The 13,453-nt window shown below is 42.7% G+C and overlaps 1 protein-coding gene across 6 annotated transcripts in view; it reads right to left on the bottom strand.

The window, feature by feature from the left end:
• The window catches only part of ZNF516 (zinc finger protein 516), a 353,996-nt gene that overhangs the window by 298,334 nt on the left and 42,209 nt on the right, over positions 1 to 13,453 (bottom strand). For 4 of the 6 annotated variants that reach the window (XM_069219434.1, XM_069219429.1, XM_069219433.1 and 1 more), the window contains exon 1: positions 3,911 to 4,179. The exons of 1 other annotated variant lie outside the window; for it this stretch is intronic. The gene's annotated coding sequence lies outside the window, so the exon portion shown is untranslated. Of the gene's footprint in view, positions 1 to 2,916; positions 3,101 to 3,910; positions 4,180 to 13,453 lie in introns of those variants that run through there. One more of the 6 variants, XM_069219431.1, reaches the window with a different exon arrangement.

The raw sequence follows: 13,453 nt of genomic DNA on the forward strand, positions 1-13,453 counted from the left end.
CTTCTGCATTTATTTATTTTTTTGCGTTCGGTTTACACAATATCCTAGTACTGGAAGAGAAGGAACACCTGATTCCAGTTCCCAGCTCTATCCAAGTTCAACGAGGTTTATTTAATCAAATCGCCTGTTGATATCAAAACACCAGAAAAGAACATGAATGCGGGTTCTATGGCGTTGCAGCCAGTCCCCAGGACGGCTCGAAGGATGCGGCGGTCTAGTCAGGCAAGACATCCCATTGGCAGGTAGTAAAGTGAGCAGATCCAACGATCGGCCTACATTTACTCTCAACTATGTGCACTACCATTAATCCGAACTAAGGGCCATATGTACAAACACATTTTCCCATAGACACAGAATGGGTAAAACCCTTTGCTACATCTGGCCCTAAGTCTGTAAACATGCCGATGCGGTGCAGTTCACGGGGCGGAGACTCGCAACAAACGGTTATTTCAGCCTAAAACGCTACCGAAAAAGCAACATAACCCAAATATCAAATCGCAGTTAGGAGTGCAGCTGCAATAGTAGATATAAAGGCAGATTTAATATTAGCTTTACGACACTTCCGGTAAAAGAAAATTTAGTCTTCTGAGAGACAGGAAACCGACCTGGTACGGTCATAGTTGACTGCGACCTGCCAGTGCGCTGTGGGGACCTGTGTGGGGGAACTCACTGACAGAGCCTGCTCGTTGTTTGCATCACAAATGGTCAATATTCGCTCTGTTCATGTGACTGTGGAGTAGTGTGTGTGTAATGTTTCCTTCTTGTGGTCACGGGGCTGTAAGTGCAATAAACTAATTATGCACACATAGCAAAAAAAAGGGTCCATTGATTCCACAGAATTACTATCAACAGAAAAAAGCCAATCATCACGAGGATCGTCATAGCTGGCCAACCCTGTCTGCTCAACAGACCTATTGTGAGTAAGAGATGGGCTGCCACATCTATAGCACATAAAGAGAAATAGAAAGAAAACCACGAAGAATGACGGTCATCAAGTACAAAAACACGGACGGAAGGGGCACATACAGATGGATAGCTTCTGGAAAACGAAGTCGAGGAACAGTATAACCAGGTATAAATATAAATGGTAGAAGATTAGACAGAATGATGGAGGGGTGAAGACAGGTGACTGTCGGATCAGGGAGGCAAGACATCAACAGGGTGAGTTCTGTTTAACGACGGAAACTGCCTGAGTGCCGAATCTGTCACTCACTTTAAGGCGGAGCCATTCAAAACTGAAAGGGTTTACACTGATTGTTAAAACAAGTCCTAGCACTGTTCGCTAATTTAAAGAAAAGTCACCAACAGGTACATGGGAGCCCGTTAAATGGGGAAATATTATTTGCCTCCGCTCTATGTCCAATAAACAGATATAACCAAAGCGTATCAGTCCACTGATACAATGCGATGCAAAATGTACATTAGGACCAACAGGCGCACAGTCATTAGTAAAATTTCATTACTTCCCGTGTGCAGCAGCAGCCGGGCTCCTGAAGGAAGAACTGACCTATTTCTGGCTGCAGATAAAACGGCTATGTTAACAGATGTTAATCTTCTAATCTGTTTTTCCTGTAAGCACTTCAGACAGCATCACAGACGTCCACAGGAGCGGTTCCAAGCATGCTTGCGTCATGACGCAGCTATTGCAAAATAAATAAATGCATAATGCAGAGGGACAGCGCACCTCTTCCGCCTGACACCACCTCCCCCTGCTCACTACAGTGATGTCTTCTGCTTCAGGCCGTTCTCTTCGTGTCAAATTCCACAGGTTGTACCGGGATTTTGCCGATCACGGATGCGGCCCTGATGGCAGAGACATTCGCATGTGGGGTTGAGAGGCAGCCTTAAGTGGGGTGCTAAATGGGGCTGTGTGTATACTCAAACACAGACCCACAAACGCACACATGGGCACGTACCTAACACCAAATATAAATAGTGATAACAACTCACAAAGAGTGTGGCTGGTCAGAAACAAATGAAAGGCTAGGGCTACAAAGTTGGGTTGTTCGGACCGGGTGAGTGGCGGTGGCCAAAGTAGAAGTAGGCCCTCTGCTTTTCCTCCCCATCAATCTACAAAATGTATTAAATACAATTACAGTGTAATACGAACATACGCCACAAGGGTATCTTGGCGCTGTAGCCTAACAAGGCATGGAGAAATGTCAAAAAATGTACCTACAAGAGAAGGCTTAATAACTATTTTGGTTATATTCCCACATTCTGACTCCTTTGACAAGCGATAAAAAAGTAAAGCGAGTATATCAATTACGGCTGCATCCTCGGTGAAGAGAGAGTCTCTGCACATCGCCAGCTTCAAAACCTACTTTCTACAAGTGTTCATCATGCACTACATTAAGTGAGAGGCCCGCTTTTAATGCACTAACAGGTGAACAATAAACTCCTCCATACCTCTTTATGTGACAAAACTTGCTGGGGCGGGGATGCCCAGAGAAACGCCCTGGGCACGAAGGCGTCCGGGTGATGAGCACTCGGCACCTCGGGATGTCATCAGTGGGAGGGACATCAGAGTTCCCCCTCCCTCCCCCGCCTTCACACTGAGATCCCCAACTTCCCGGGCTCCTTGAGTATTGTTCGCGGCCGCAACTAATACATTAAAACAATGCAGAAACCGACAGCAAAAAAAAAAAAAAAACAGACGTAAGGTATAGCGGACACAAACAACAGGAGCGATATACTATCAGCAAGAAGCCATGCAGTCCTGAATTGGGGGAAGGGGCCCCACGGCTGCATATAAAGCCGAAAATGTACAAACAAAACACGCCATAGAGAGAAGGAGAGAGCAGGAAAATGCAGACAGTCAAGCAAAAAGTTACACTTCCAAATCCTCTGTTTATCAAAATGGGGCATTCGGACCCACGGCCACGCAAAGTGTTCGCCACAAGCGCAGGGTCTCACCTATTGTAGAGGTAGTTGGGGGCTTTTCACGAAAGACACACACGACACACACCGTAGGATCCGAAGGTAAGCCCTTCTCCGAGAGCAGTAAGCAAAGGACGGCGCAAGACTGCTCGGATTGTCCATTCAACCATAGGGGTTGTCTTAATCAAAAAGAGGAATCAACCTCAACCCAAAGCACACATCACCGCCTACATTTTCAGCAACAAGTTGATTGCACTGATATTTTGAGTCGGTACGAGCGGGAAGGGAGAACTGAACCGAAAAAAATGTTAAATATCGCTGTCCCATAACAGATCCCCCTACAGCCTTAATGGTTTGTCCCATATTGGATGCTCACAGTGTCTGCTATTGTCTCATCAGCACAAACTTCTGCACAATGCGGGAAAGTCTGGAGCCTCCATTGTGACCAGACACACAACTAGTCCATAAATGGCACTGAATCATTTCCACGCGGCCCACCTATCTCAAATAAAACCGTGCCTACTATTTTTCTTGGCACGGCGAATTATCATTATTTTGACACAAGTTTTAGGAGCTGCGATTTTGGAACAATTCCATTACCGTTGCGCACACACACGAGGGCAACTGGATAGTTTTGAAATCCTTCTGCCACTATCAAAATACAAGCCACATTGTTAGTATAAAATACTACAAAAAACATAATTTTCCAAAGAAGGGTCGTGCGAGGTACACAAACAACACCAGCAAGGGTTCGAATCATTAGGATTACTGTACATTCCGAGTACAAGCTGTATCCAGAGGAATAAGAATACAAAAACCGTATTCTTTTACAAACGGCAAATACACCAACACCCACTCGGAAGCAGTTGTATAGTAACTCCTATGTGGTGGTTTACAGCAGATTTTTTTTTTTTCCAAAAACTTTTTTCATCTGCAGAGGTTCCAAATGTGGGGGCGCCTGGAAGCGCATAAACAGCGCTTCGCCACCCTCATAACACAACAGGCTGGAGTTGAAAACAGACTCATTTACCTCCACGAAGCAAGGCTCCAACGACACTAGCGAGCCCGGCATAATTCCAAAGTGCAAATCCTGGTGTGCGAGTCAAACGTCTCCGCTCGGAGTCCAACAGCATCCGTGAGGAAAGATGACCCACAATCCCGGTCTCGAGCCTGTCCCCGGGGGCCGCTGCCTGTCCCCTCCCCTGCCGTGCATGAAGTTCTCAGCTTTGCCTGCTGGTGTATCCGTACGGTAGTGAGAGCTGCCTCCTGGCGACCGGGGACAGCCCGGTGCTGCTCCTCCCCTCCTCCACAGACCAGCGCCCGCCCTCCCTCCCGCTGCCGCGCCGCACCGCACCGCCACAGTGCACCCCAACTGCAAACACAGCAACAGCTGCCTGCCTTCTCCTCCGGCGGCCAGGTATGGCCTCCGCAGTAGGATGGAAGTACTGGAAAAAATGGAGAAACAGCGACCCACTGCAAAACGAGACAGGCAGAACACGATAGATGTGTTTAGCACAAATCCCAGTACAATTATTCTTCTGCCGACCGAACGTGTCGTCTCTTTCATGTTTTTTTTCCCCTAAATTGTATGTCTTTTAATTTCCTTTAGGGATAAAAATACAATTATTATCGATGTGAATGGATAAGAAGAGGGTGAGTACGACCTAACTATGGGCCGTTCACCCCCCCCCCCCCTCCAACATACACACACTTGAGCGAAGTGTGATCATTGGAAATCGTCTTTCTTCATTATGTTCAAGTGTCATTTGGGTTAAAAGCGGATCTACCACGGTAATAGATTTTCTATACAAAATAGTTTAATAATCTGGAAAACTCTCAGGTGTTCCCAGCTCACTTCAGCTTTCCCTAGGCATGCCTTACATGTACACATCCGTGTGCGCGTGCGTGCTGAGGGGGAGGGGCGAGAATACGCCACCTCTGTTCTTGAAGGTTTCTCAATAGAACTTGCTTCCTCATTCACTGAAGCGGTAGTGGAAAATGAAAGGGGGGGCGCAGGGCGGTGGCCTGATTTTGAGACTAAAGCAACCATTTGCTACTGTGATCCTGAAACCCTAACACTTGTTTGTTACCCCAGTGGGTTCAGCCCTTTAAGATCCCGTCTCTATGTAGCGCAATGCACCCCCGCGTGCTTTTTTTGTTACAGTTTTATATAGCTCGACTCGAAACTACTGCAGCGCTTTACATGAGCACCAGTTACCTTACACAAGGACACATTAATTTTTCGGTAGGCAGGGGGCGATTAGGTGGTTTGCCCACAATCGCAGGATGTTAAGCCCCTGACTCCCCAGCTCCAAAGTCGGCAGTCTGGCCGTTACGCCACATCCTCTCCCCCTCCTGATACTACACACAAGCAACGATTCTCCCCCTCCTTCCGCCCCATACCAACACCCCGTAGCGCTCGACCCTTCGACTCCCGCCAAGATGGAAAAGGCTACTCCTCGGTAATAACCCAGAGCTAACAATTAATGGTTCTGCGACATGAGAAGGGAATTTGACTAAATCGCTGACGTGTCTTCAGAAAAAAAGACAACCAGCAATTAACCATCGGCCATCTCTGCCAGAAAATAAAGGCAAAAACAAACAGTCAACAAAATATAATCCTGAAGTGTCCACAAAGTGCCTCACCTGTCGAGTGAAGACGATATTACATAGCACTTGCTTTACTCTCCAGAAATACAAAGTGTTTCCGATACAAATACTCAAATACTTGCTTTACATCTGGGGTGCACGAGCAGCGATAAACAGAAGTGACCAATCACTACGCCATAGGCTGTGTACAGCTAGTTGAGAACAATACTTCTCGACTGACTCCCACCGAACACTTCGTTGGCAGCCAGAATACAAAAACTGCCTCCATTTCGGACCGCTGTTGTTTGGCCACTGTGCACGAATGGAATGACTGGCCTATTTCAGCCTGAAGAGTCATACACAACCTACAACATCTCCAAAGACTACTAGTTGTTAAATATAGTGAAGTCTGCGTGCCAAGAGGCGCCAAGCCAAACCCCACACTGCTCTTTTTTGTGCAGAAAGAGTAAAATCCAAACTTGACTTTTTATGAGAACCAAATTGGGTGTTCCTAAGAACATACTCAAATGCACCTTACAAAGTTAAATCAGATCAGAAACCACGTTGTCTAAAGAAATCGAATGAGCAAAACGTCTGGGATCCTTGATGCAGTTTAAACGTTTAGGCACCTCGGGGAAACTGATTTTTTGATTATTTACTTAATACATGTACGTTAGGAGCTGGTAGCCAATTCCTCTCTTTAGAATTCAGCGTTTGGCCTGTGCTCTTATCCAACAAGGAACTTGTGGATAATCATTAAAGAATACACATTTTTATGGTTCCTGTTTGTTTCTGAAACATTTACACTATTTTATAAACCTATTGTTGTAAAACATCATGACCAGTCATAGATCAACAACTTTTAAACACAAGAATTCACCAATACTTTCATATGTGTACTAACAGCTTCCCTTTTTCTGCTTTATAACACCAACCAGTTCCTTATCAAGTTTTCACTGTCTGATACCTTCGGCCTAAATACTCTCAAGTCTCATCGCATTTTACCTTACATGTGATGTAGCAGAAATGTTACTGTTACTTTTGACCTCACTGTAATCACCTACATGTTAAAATCTTTGCATTTTGTTATTTGAAGCACTAACAGATTATTTGTGAAGTGGTGCACTGAAAGCCTGTATCAAGGTGCAGTCACTGTAGAACAGAGATACAAAGTGATGAGGTATAGCCCTACATTTTATGTAGAGCCAATTAATTCATTCTGTGTGATTCTTTATGATGTTAATTAATAGTCTTCCTTAAAACAATAATGCATTTCCACAAAAGTAATGTTTTAAACGTTACATGCAAATGTCTAGAGTTGCAATTCTGGGCTATAATTAATGTAATGTATTAGAGTTGTTTAATTTTAAAACTACTGTAACATGAACACCGACAGAGCTTATTAATGTTGAATTCTTAATCCTAAATACTAAATGTGCATTATTTAGCATAAATGAATGTGCAATTTTAATTCACTTTACTTAGCCTACTTGAAGCCTGCAAGGTCCCGTTTCCTGTCAGTGTAGAAGAATGTTTAGTCATTCTTTCTAACATGACTTTTCTTTCAGATTTTGTTCCCATGAAGTTCTAGCTTGGAAATAGATGTCCTGTTGTTGTATGTGGTGAGCTTAAGAAAGTAACCTTGAGCCCAGTACTTTGAGGAGCTGTGGAAATAGACTATTTACATTTGTTACAACCCATAGAGATGAGCTAAGATGGATGCCTTTCCCATGTTGGTAATGGGAATCTTTCCTAATGTTTCAGTTCCAATTCCATGAGGGACTTTGATTGAACAGTTACACCTTCAGAGTCATGTGAAATGATTTATGAGGGAATCATCTTGCAGTTTGCACTTTCATTTATCGTTTCCTAGTTGGATTAACAACAGTCTTCTTGCCCTTCCCTTTAGGTACAGACCCCTTGGACTCTGAGAGGTACAGACCTCTCTACCCTTACCCCTTCATTTTAAAATGCTTTGCCGAGACTTCAAAAGATGTCCCCTGACCTGAGAAGAAGACTCTTGACCAAGCTTCCGAAATACTGACACCTTCCCTTTTTTCTTACAATTTGCCAAACCTTGTTAGTCACCTTTTGCCCCATATGTCATTTTTCCAATTCTTTTTGTCCTTTTTTTTTTACTTTTTAGCCTAATGTTTTTTAGACCAGCACATTAATTTGTGACTTGCTAATTTGTAGGGATTTCCCTCTCCCTAGCTATCTGAATTAAATTACTTTTAAACTGCCTTAATGCTTACAAGAACTTGCCAGTCTTGCCTTCTTTCCATTAGATGATGATTGTGTTTTTTTTTAATTTTCATTGTCAAATGCTTGGTTCTTTTGATGTCAGTTCATTTGAAACATTTTCATCGCCTTGGTCAACCAATGGTGATTCTGTAACTTTAAAATCTTGTTTTGAGAATTGTCTAAATAACTTTGAGTCTGAGCTAGTAATAAAAACCCCTTAACATTATTTCAGACTGGAGGTTTCCTCGTATGGCCAAATGGGTATACTGTTATTTTAAACTGTGCTGTTTGAAGAGTTTTTGTTTGGCCTATTTCTCCACCCTTCATGCAGAGTGAAAAGATTTATTGACCTTGTTTGAAGAGAACCTGCCCCCAGAATTGATTTGAAGAGGCCACAGGCGAGGGTGACCATTCTTTCCCTGTCACATGTCTGTGGTGGGCACAGGAGCTCTGCACAAGTAGTGAAAGGTTCTGCCGCCCTGGTTTTACATAGAGAGGGGCATTGTGGGATTGTTTGCAGTAAGGCACACAGGAAGTGGTGCAAATGTGTGAAGGATTGCCCCTGGAAACTTTCTCATTATTGTCAGGATGGGGTCAGGACTCACACCTACCTACAGCTTAGTGCCAGTAGTAAATGTAACACCCCTGGACACCCTCTCCAGAATTTATTAACCTATGGGAGACAGAAGAAGGATTCCATTTACTGTTGAGTCCTGTGAGAAGGCCTGAAAAGCATTACCTGCCCCCACTCAAGACAAAGAAAGGGCCTCTAAGGGTAGGTAAGCTGACCTCCTTTTAAGCTACAAGCGTATAACAAGCTACTAGAAGCCCTTTTCTTACAAGAGCCCAGCTGGCTAGTTTCAACTGGACCTGCAATGGGCCCTGTTGATGGCTTCTGCTGGAGTGAGTCTTGACCCCCAGGTGCTTCTCTCTGAGGTCCTGGATCCATTCCTATGCCAAAGTGTACTCTTCCAAACATCCAGAGGAAGCTGGGACTTAGAAACATTTTTGGCTCGAACCGCACACTTGAGTGGCAGCCAGAATACAAAAACTGCCTCCATTTTGGACCACTGTTGTTTGGCCACTGTGCAGAAGTGCACAAATGGGATTACTGGTGGGTATGACGCCTTTCCGGCCAATTTCAGCCTGAAGACGTCAGACACAACCTAAACATCTCCAAAATTGTTGTCCCATTGTTCGTTCTGAAGAATGATGAAGTTCCATTGTTGTTCTTATGCAGCGGATTTGCGAGAATTAATAGGATTTGTGCTTGCGTTGCTCTTGCTAAAGATTACCATGAAGTGTAATGTTGTGAAGTGTTCTGCATAGTTTCCAAAGTTGTTGTGTGATTTTGGCTCTCTCTTTTAGGAAGTTGCAGTTCTTGAATTGGAACAACGTGGCCTAAGATCCTGGGATAATGCACAAGTGTAGAAGACCCTTGGTTAATTTATTGTCTGAAGTGAAGGTGCTTTTCGTGAGACACTATCAACAGTGCCAACAGTATTCCTTGAGTGAGTGTGGTTGGTTGATAATAAGTGAATCCTGAGTGCACATGGAGGAACTGTATCAACCGGAGTGAGATTTGCTGGTTAAGTCTCATTTGCTGTGTAATTGTGGACGCATAGTCAGAAAGTGTAGCTCCGTACTGCTTTAGAATTCTTTAGTTTCCCCATCCTGTAGTGAGCAGACAGGTTGTTGGTTTTTGCTCACAATAATTTGCATTCCGTTTGCATGAAGAGTGATTATGAGAGAAATTGTAAAGGTGGGTGAGCTGCTGTGAGACGTTAAGATTGACATCATCGTGTGTCGTGCTGGTATAGGTCGGATGGTGTGAAGACGCGCTGATATTGGTGGACTATGTCACAGAGTGTCGCACTGCTACTGGTTGAGAACATCAAGAGAAGAATTGTGGGTACAGAATTACTTCCTGATTGCAAACGAAAAGTAAATTATGAATTACTGAAATCTGATTGAAAATGAAGTTCTTTGAAGCACTGAAAAGTCTAATGAAAGGAGATGTTTTTATCACTGTTAATGAGGGAATAGAGACCTCACCCGATGGTACTTCAGGTCACTATGCTTTGTTCAAAAAAAAGGTCCTCATGCATGTTTATAGCTTGAAGAATGGCATAAGATTACTGAGAAAGAAGGTGCATTAGTATTTCTTCGCTATGGAACATTTAACACAAGTATCATTGAGAACCTGAGGCGAGTACTTTATGAGATGAACCACTTCCATGACCTGCACAATTTGAAGCACTTAATACTTGGGAACATATGGATTATCAGAAACAGAGAGATACGTATGAGAATAGAATGAAGAAAGCAGTAAGGACAGTGGCAGAGGCAAGATGAGATAGTCAACAAAAAGCTTGGATAGCAGATATAATTGAAGGAGCTAGGTTGTATCCATCCATTACTAATGAAAAAGGAGAAAGCACTAAACCAAAGAGTAAGAAAAAGACAGAAAAAGCAGAATAGACAACCAGTACTGAAAAGAAAACTGAGATTTATGGGAGTGATTCGGATGACGCTTTAATAAATCAGCTATTGTTAAATCGTCCGCTTCCATACAATTCTGAGCACATAGGAGGGTCAAGTGAGATAAAGAGAAATGTGATCTTTGATGTGCCTATTGCACCAGTTTAACAGACCCCTAATCTGATAGTGCCAGATCTGAATGTGAGTTCAGTAGGACATACTCCTAATACAATTCAATCAATTCAGAGCTTTACCACAAATCAGTCTGTACAGAGTTCTAACATCAACCAGCCAGCACAGAATAATCTGAGTCATCCTGTGCTAAATTTCAGTCCACATCAGCCCAGACAGAATTTTACCCCAAATCAGACAGGATACAGTTTAAATACTACTTTGACAGGAAGGAGAGGTTAGGAATCCAAAGAATTATATTAACCCCGATGTATTGATAATTCCAGTGACAACGGGTCCAACTGTTACTTTGTATGCTCCAGGCATGACTGGGAATAATCCACACACTTTAAATGTCCTGAATGTTCAGAATTTTCAAAATGTCCCAGATACCCCCATTGTTTTAAATGGTTTTACATAAAACAGTGCACCAGTATTTGTGAGCTCAAATCATTCAGAGATGGAGAAAATTAATTCTGTTCTGAGGCCATCGGCCCCTACATGCATGCCAGATCCAAATTCATTGACAAGTCAGACAGGATTTGCTCCTGCTGCAAAGTTTCCTCAGAGATCCTCACCGTAATGGGTGCCCAGACCATAACGGGCACCGAATATTGGTTGCAGGACCCTAAATAGAAGATTGCCCTTTAACACTCCAGAAGACATGTCTATTGCAAGTAGAACTGGTCAAGTATTTGCAGGTCAGTGAAGAACAGGAGTAATGCTGAATACTCTGAAAAGTTTGCAGGGCTTTACTGCTCAGCAATTAAATGATTGGCTGAATAATTTGAGTCCTGAGGGTGCAACAGGAGGAACAAGTTGTAGTGCAAGAGCTGAACACATCCCAGAGAAAGATAGACCATTGGATATGCCCAGATTGAAGTTAGAATCGAACAAGATAATATTGGGAACTTTAGACACAGCTCAATTAGATGTAAATACTGAAGACGAAATGTGTTTTTTTATATTGATATTGATTAATTTTCTAAAGCGTGCAAATGCCAATGGCGTCTTGATGCTCATGTCAAAAGAACTGACTAGAAAATAATTCTCAAGACTGATGCCTATTATTACGACTTAACGAGTTGAAGAAAAAAAAGCAAGGTTTTAAGCTCTTTCCTGAATCTGAGTAGAGTGGGTTGACTTCTCAGATACTCAGTTTAGCTGTGGAGTGAATGAAGCTCCTCCCACCTCATTTCTTATTTCTAATACTACGGACCTTCACTGTCCGGGTCCTGGTTGAGCGTAACACCCTGCTTGGATTGTACAAAATAAGTTATTTTTCAAGTATGCATGGGCATTGCCACGCAGGGCTTTCTGAGCCAAGCATAATGCTTTAAACTTGATTCTGATTTTTACTGTAAGCCAGAGGAGTTCCTGAACAGTCTTGGTCACAGACTTGAATTTTGGGAGTCTTTTTAGAAGTCTCGCCGCTGCATTCTGCAAGACATGACATTTGTTCAGTGAGCACTGATAAATACCAAGAAAAGGGGCATTGCAGTAGTCAAGCCTTGATTACATCAAATCGTTAGACACTAATTTTTGAAAATCAAAAGGGATAAAAGGAAGGATCTTCCTGATTTCACGCAGAAGAAAGAAGCAGGAAGAAGTTAGGCTGTTTATCTGTGCCTTGAAAGATAGATTGGAGTCGAAAATGACACCTACATTTTTAACTGAATGCGCCAGAGTAGAAGAAAGACTGAGCATCTGAAATCACTAGGTCTGATCCCAGGAAGTCAGATTTTTCCCAAGGAGGAGGCTGCTGTTTTGGCTGACTTGAGCATAAGGGTTTTGTGAGCAAAGACATTATAAGATGTGCAGCTCACTCTTATGGCAGACTAGCTGAATTAGCCCAGAGATATGATGTTGATTTGGAGAAATCAAAACCTTTGTAGAGAAATTACAAAGTAGACTTTATTGACATGGAAATATTGCATATGAGATCTCTTGGAATTAGATTGCAGATTAGAAAATTAATTTGACACATTCAGAAATGGGGAGATGCTGTCAAGTGGAAAGGAATTAGGGAAAAGAAAAGAGATCAGAAGAAAAAGATAGCAGCTTTGCCTCCGACAGGAGCAGGTGAAGTTGAAGGAAATATGAAAATGCTTCCCATGAGAGAAATTCCTGGTGGTGGATATGTTCAAGTACCTTGGAGTAAGAGTGATATTTTGTCCTTCAAAAATGATTACCCAAAATTGAGAAATAAATCAGTGGTATAAGCAGACAGAATGATTTATGAAACTTTCAAAATGCCTGTGTGAAGATTTGAATACATTGTTTGAGACTGTGGTTCCAAGTAATAAATAGGCTGAATGTAAGATTGCTTTTGATTGGCCTGACAGTGAACCTTCAAGAGATCAAGTGACAAGCACCATCTGAAGAGGTGATGATTGGCTTTTTGAAAAACAAGATGTCACCTAAAGACATTTATAAGCTGAAGATAGACAGGACAGCCCAGGAATCTAAGGAGTCGATACATTCCTATTATGAGAGATTGTTGCAGACTTTCCAGCATTTCTGTGGTACTGGGACCATAGAAGCGAAAGACATGAGTCATTTTGTGTTCAGATTTGTGCAGGTATTGAAGCCAGGCATAAGTAACATGATTAAGCAACAGTTGATTTGTTGGCAGAACAAACCAATTGATGAAATCTGCAGTATACAAAATACTGCAAAGATGAACTGAAATTGAAGCAGAAAAAGTTGAATGAAAAGGTGATGGTGATGCAAATAAAAGCTGCGCAGAAAACTTGTCAGATTCAACAGTTTGCAGGGAATACTGGTAGTGTGCATGGAGTGTAACAACAAAGAAATAATGGCTATCAGCAGCAAGGTAACGGATGTGGTGTTCCTGTAGATCAGAATGGAATTGTGGATGTGGCAACTTTGAAAATAACTAATCTGAGTCATGGTTATGGCCAGTTGTGCACTGGAGAAGGGAGTGCCTCTTAGTGGTGCAAAATATCAGGTACAAAGTAATGGAGTTGTACAAGTGCAAGAAAATTACCAGGGACAAATGCAAAGAGTTCAGAGACCTCAAATGCAAAATTCAATTGTGTCCCAGAGACAGTCGATTCAAGTTCCA

Source organism: Pleurodeles waltl, chromosome 2_2, assembly GCF_031143425.1.
Source record: "Pleurodeles waltl isolate 20211129_DDA chromosome 2_2, aPleWal1.hap1.20221129, whole genome shotgun sequence".
In the NCBI taxonomy this organism is placed as follows: Eukaryota; Metazoa; Chordata; class Amphibia; order Caudata; family Salamandridae; genus Pleurodeles; species Pleurodeles waltl.